We start from the raw sequence: 6,000 nt of genomic DNA on the forward strand, positions 1-6,000 counted from the left end.
AATGTGAAATATTTTAAAGGCAGCAGCACCAAAAGGCTTACTTCACCTGGGTATTCCCAGGCGGTCTCCCGTGCTTCTTCGTAGGGTTAGCCGTGCTTCTCCGTAGGGTTAAGCGTGCTTCTTTGTGGGGGCAAAACATTGAGGGACACTTTGTTGTGTCCCCCAATGTGAAATATTTTAAAGGCAGCAGCACCAAAAGGCTTACTTCACCTGGGTATTCCCAGGCGGTCTCCCGTGCTTCTCCGTAGGGTTAGTCGTGCTTCTTCGTAGGGTTAGCCGTGCTTCTCCGTAGGGTTAAGCGTGCTTCTTTGTGGGGGCAAAACATTGAGGGACACTTTGTTGTGTCCCTCAATGTGAAATATTTTAAAGGCAGCAGCACCAAAAGGCTTACAGCACCTGGTATTCCCAGGCGGTTTCCCATCCAAGTACTAACCAGGCCCGACCCTGCTTAGCTTCCGAGATCAGACGAGATCGGGCGTTCTTTTTTTTTTTTTTTTTTCTCTTTTATTTATGAAAAAATTCAAAATTAAAAAAAATTTTTTTACAATCATTTACAGTGAACAAAATGAATAACAAAAAATTTTTAATTACTAAAAAATAAAACAGATTTCAATCATTAATGTGAAAAAAGAAAAAGAAATCAATAAAATTAAATTCATTCGAAATAAAATTTGAATTAAAATATAATTGTTTACGACAAACCAAAGTAAAAAAAAAAACACAAAACATATGCACAAATCTCATTTTCAAACAAAACATACGCAAATAAGATAAAAGAATACAATCATTAATTGTAATATACTAAACAACAAAAGTTCAAAAAGACCATCCTTGAAAATAAACACATTTTATAAGAGGCCCAAACATATTTTCACAAAGTCCCTTGCTGATGCTATTTACTGTTTTAAGATGATTTTGCAATAGTCCTGAAAAAAGCTTCCAACGGTCCACTTTCTTGTTATCATAGAGTTGAAGATTTCTGGAAATGTAGATGGTGTGCCTGGCCAGGGAAAGAATGATGTTACAGAGGTTGAATTGTGTCTTTGTTAGATGTCCGAGAGAAGATGTGATTCCAAAAAGTCTGATTGAGTCCCAGTTGTTGTCGTCCGTTGTAGAGATGTTGTTGATGATTTGATGGATCTTGTTCCAGAAGAGGGTGCAGCCGGGACAGTGGAGGAACAGGTGCTCTAAAGTCTCGGGGTCTGAAAGACAAACTGTACAGTCTCTGCCATACTTCTCCTTGTATATCTGGTGCAGGATGACGCCCGTAAAAATTCTTCTGTGCCTTAACAGAATATCGGTGTTGTTGGCTTGTTGATGACTAAATTTGAGCTGTGTGTTTGACCAAATGTTGTAAACCGGTATACTGGGAAATATTTTTGCCCATTGCTTATGAGCTGTGGGTTCTTTGCTAATGTGTGAAACTAATAAACGGTACCATTTTTTTGTTGTCACTAAACTGATGTTTGTTTTCTTATCACCAATTGATAGAAGGAAAGTCGGGGCGTCATCCTGCACCTCCTGATGTCGTCTTCTCCTGCCAATGATCGAGGAGCAGTGGAAAGGCAAAGCGGCCTGGATCTTTTTAGCATGTTTAACTAAGATATTCTTTTTATAAGGCGTTCTAGATACTCTGAAAAGGTTGAGTATTTTATTGATATCCACTAATCCCCGATCATTCAGAACCTGCCCAAAGGTGTGAATACCGGCTCTCCTCCAGGACGGGAGACTTAGCATCCTGCCCTCACAGACCACCTCAGGGTTGTTGAAAATCGGCAGCGAGAGACAAGACCTGTACTTGACATGCGTGATGAGTTGAAACCTAATTTTGTTCCAGGCTTCAAGACATTCTGTGAATAATTCGTTAGACTGTATTAGTTTTGGATCAGAAATTGAACATAGATTATAAATGTTTTTTGTACCAAATGAGTTGAAACCGGATAGAAAATAGTCATGCCAAATGTGCTTGATAGGAGAAGTTAAGAACCTGGTGATAAGTTTTATTCTTATTGCTTGTTTTTTTGATTGAATGTCAACTAATTTGAGTCCTCCTTCTTTAGGCGGAGCAATCATTGTTTTATGGCTGACTAAATTGCTTCTGCTTTTCCAGATGAACAAAGAGATTTGACTGTTAAATCTGTTGAGTACTTGTTTTGGGAGATCATAAACACTGAGTGGATAAATGATTTTAGAGATGATTAAACTGTTTATTATAACTACTTTCCCTTTGATGGTTAATTTCCTTTGATTCCAGAGATTAAGCTGTTTTTGTATTTTGTTTATGATGTTTTTCCAGGTCTCGTCTCTCGCCGCTCTCCACTGCTTACCAAGGTACACGCCCAGGACCTTGACTGTGTCCTCCACCTCCCTGAACTTCCACCTTCCCGATGTCCGAGCCGCCCCGCCACAATACATTTTCTCAGATTTGGTTGTATTAATTTTTGCTCCTGAGGCTGAACCGTACGTTTGTAGATGTTTAATAACCAATTCTAAACTGTTTTCATCTTTGACTGTTATTGAAGTGTCGTCTGCAAACTGAAATATTTTACTGTCATTGCCCTGTGGTGATTTTATTCCTCGAATATTTTTGTCCTGTCTAATCAGGATGGCGAGGGGCTCGGCCACCAGGCTGTAGAGCAGGGAGGACAGAGGACACCCCTGCCTGACTGACCTATGTAAACGGAAATAATCTGTGAAATGACCATTGCATTTGACCTTACTTTCTGCTTTTGAATATAATAACTGTAACTTGCTGATAAATGATTGACCAAATCCAAATTTATTTAAAACTGCCCATAAGAAGTTATGTTCCACCCTATCAAAAGCTTTACTAAAATCTATATTTAGAAATATGCCTTGTGAACTGACCATGGACTGGATAGTATGATTTATTGATAACACTGTATCTGAAATGTTTCTTTGAGGAATACCGTAAGCTTGCGATGAACTGATTAAAGTGCCTATTACTGATTTTAACCTGTTTGCTAGTATTTTGGAATATATTTTGTAATCTGTATTTAATAAACTAATGGGTCTGTAGTTTTCCAAGTTATTCCTGTCACCCTTGTTTTTGTAAAGAATGGTTATGACTCCTTGGGCGAAGGTCCTGGGCGTGCACCCTGTTTGCTCCATGACAGAAAAAACCCGCAATAGTATTTTACTTATTGGATCTTTGAACTGTTTATAAAATTCAGAAGTAATGCCATCATGTCCAGGACTTTTATTATTATTCAATGAGTTGATAACGTGTTTAATTTCTTCCTCTGTCAATGGAGCATCACAACAGAGACTGTCTTCCCGAGAGAGTGAGGAATCGATCACACCGACAACCTGATTTATTTTATTGGTAGAAATGTTTTCACTTGTAAAAAGATGTGAATAAAAAGTCTGAACCGTTTCTAAAATACTTGTTATGTCTGACACCTTTTCTCCCTTCTCATTTAGCAATTCATTTATTGTTGCGTTAGCTTGTTTGCGTTTCTCTTGAGCCAGAAAGAAAGCTGTAGATTTCTCTCCTTCTGTTAAATATTTTGCTTTGCTGCGAATAATGGCTCCTTTACATTTATTTATTTCTATTTGCTCTAGTTGTTTTTTTATTATCAAATAATCTGTTATGTCTCTGCTTTGGTCATTTTCTAAATGATCTAATTCACTATTTAACTTTCTTCTTAAAATGCATTCATTATGGAGTTCTCTCCGTTTTTTCTGTCTGCTATATTTTATGGAAAGGTTTTTGACTCTTTGTTTGGCCTGATCCCACCACTCTAGCAGGTTGTCAGTGTGATCCATTTCCCCACTCAGGGTCTGCAGCAGGATGCCAATCTCACCTCTGTAAGCCTCATCCTGAAGAAGAGCAGCATTCAGACACCAGAGACCCCCATTTCTGATGCCTCTTCCCATCTCAACCTGCAGGAAGGAGTGGTCACTCCAGACGTTGTCCCGGATGAGACAGGATGACACCTCGGGGACAAGAGAAGACGAGATCAGGCACAAGTCGAGTCGTGATTGTTTCAGTTTTCCTAAAATGACCTGTTTTCTGGTAAATTGTTTTTTACCTGGGTGAAAAAGTCTCCAAATATCTATCAAACTATTTTGTGTAATAATGTCAAAAAGTGTGTTCCTGCTATAATCCTCAGAAAATGTGCAGTTATTTGAAATGTCAGATTTTGTTAGTGTTATGTTAAAGTCTCCTATTATGATACAATTTGTAACTATCCATTGTCTTAAACCAATAAAGAACTTTTTCCTGTGTGTATCTATGTTTGGTGCATGAATATTAATTAACCTACATGATTTATTATTGTAAAAGAAATCTATTATGATAAGTTTACCCTGCTTATCTTTATGAATTAAATGACAATTGTTAAACAGACCCTCCCTCATAAAAATGGCAACCCCACCCGCTTGAGTACTTGATGTAGATGAAAACATTTTCCCTTTCCATTTATGTGACATCTCTTTTTCTTTTGAAATATCCCACTTTGTTTCTTGTAGACAGAGTATATCGAAATGCGATTGAAAAATGACTGCGTTCACCTTTTCTTCCCTGCTGAGCCCACGGGCATTAAGTGAGAGAAGGAGCATTAGTGTTAAGTGGAAAAAAGTTGCCATAGTCATTTTTTTGCTTTTCTTTTGGGTTTTGTTGCTAGGCTTGCCAGTCTTTTCCTCGTTTGTATTATTTTTGTAAGATCAAGATCAGGGTCCGACTCTACATAGTCCACTATTTTGAGCGTCCGCGGCAAAGCGCTCAGCGGGGTTTGAAAAGACGGCAGATGGGCCGGCGATAGAAGCTGCGAGTTTCCTTCGGCTACAGGGGGAAGAGGCGCAGCGACTTCTTCCCGCTCCTCTTCGACTGTGTTTTTACCGTTTTTGGATACTTCGCCCATAGCCAGCGCACCGGACACCTCTGCGTCCGGCGCCCTGGCCACAGACCACTCAGCACTTGGCATGCACTCGCTCAGCTCTTCCTCACCTCCCTCCACCTGCTCATTCTCTTCCACTTCCCCCTCCATTTCGCTTTCCTCTCCGCTCTGCGTATCGGCTTCCTTGAAGTCCGCTGTCAGACCCTGGTCTTGATCATCAGATTCACTTAAGTTGCAAATGCATTTATCTATTTGATTTTGGCAGATTTGACATTTCTTTTCCTGTTTTTTTTCCGAGCATTCTCTCACATAATGCCCCTGGACTCCGCAGAAATGACAGCAAAAATCAGGACAGTCCCTGACAATGTGGCCCGGTTGTAAACATATCCTGCAAACTTTAACCTGTCTATCATGAATAACTCTAAAATATTCTGGACCAAGAGCTGTGTTAAATCTGGCAGAATAAGGCAGAGACTGTACAGTTTCAGTAAATTTGACTTTTACAAACCGTGTTCCATCGGCAATCTTCGTTCCCGGCCACACCCGACGCTTGATTTCTGACACTGCTTTAACTCCCCAAGTATGTAACTTGCTTAAAATCTCCTCGTCTGTGATGTAGGCTGGTAACGTTAAGAAGGAGACCACCAGTTCATCATTTATAAGTTCTTTGGCGTGTATTGTAGATGAACCCATCTTGAATCCGTCCAAAAGTCTCTTTTTTGCTTTTTCATTGCTTAATGTGATTTCAAATTTCTTGGCCGATAATACTCGACATGCTAATAAACCTCCACACAGAAAGCGTATGTTTTTCATCAGGTCTAGCACTGAAATCTTTTCGTCTCCCACAACTTCAATCTGGACCGTGTTTTCTTTTTCAAATACTCCAGTCATTTTCACTTGTTCGAAGCTTGTTTCCGTGTTCCTTTCCAAATTGTCCAAAACCGAGGGATCCGTCCGCTTGTTCTTTGACAACTCCATTACAAAAAGGAGAAAACCCCTCCCCAACAGTAGAAAACTGTGGGGAGGTAATTCTACAAAATAAAAAAACACCAAAAAAGGTTCCAAAATCCAAAAAAGAACGAAAAAACAGAGCTGCAAAAAAAAAGGTACTCCTACCGCTGTGCAAACAAACAGCTGA

This window comes from Xiphophorus maculatus, chromosome 2 (genome assembly GCF_002775205.1).
Source record: "Xiphophorus maculatus strain JP 163 A chromosome 2, X_maculatus-5.0-male, whole genome shotgun sequence".
NCBI lineage: Eukaryota > Metazoa > Chordata > Actinopteri > Cyprinodontiformes > Poeciliidae > Xiphophorus > Xiphophorus maculatus.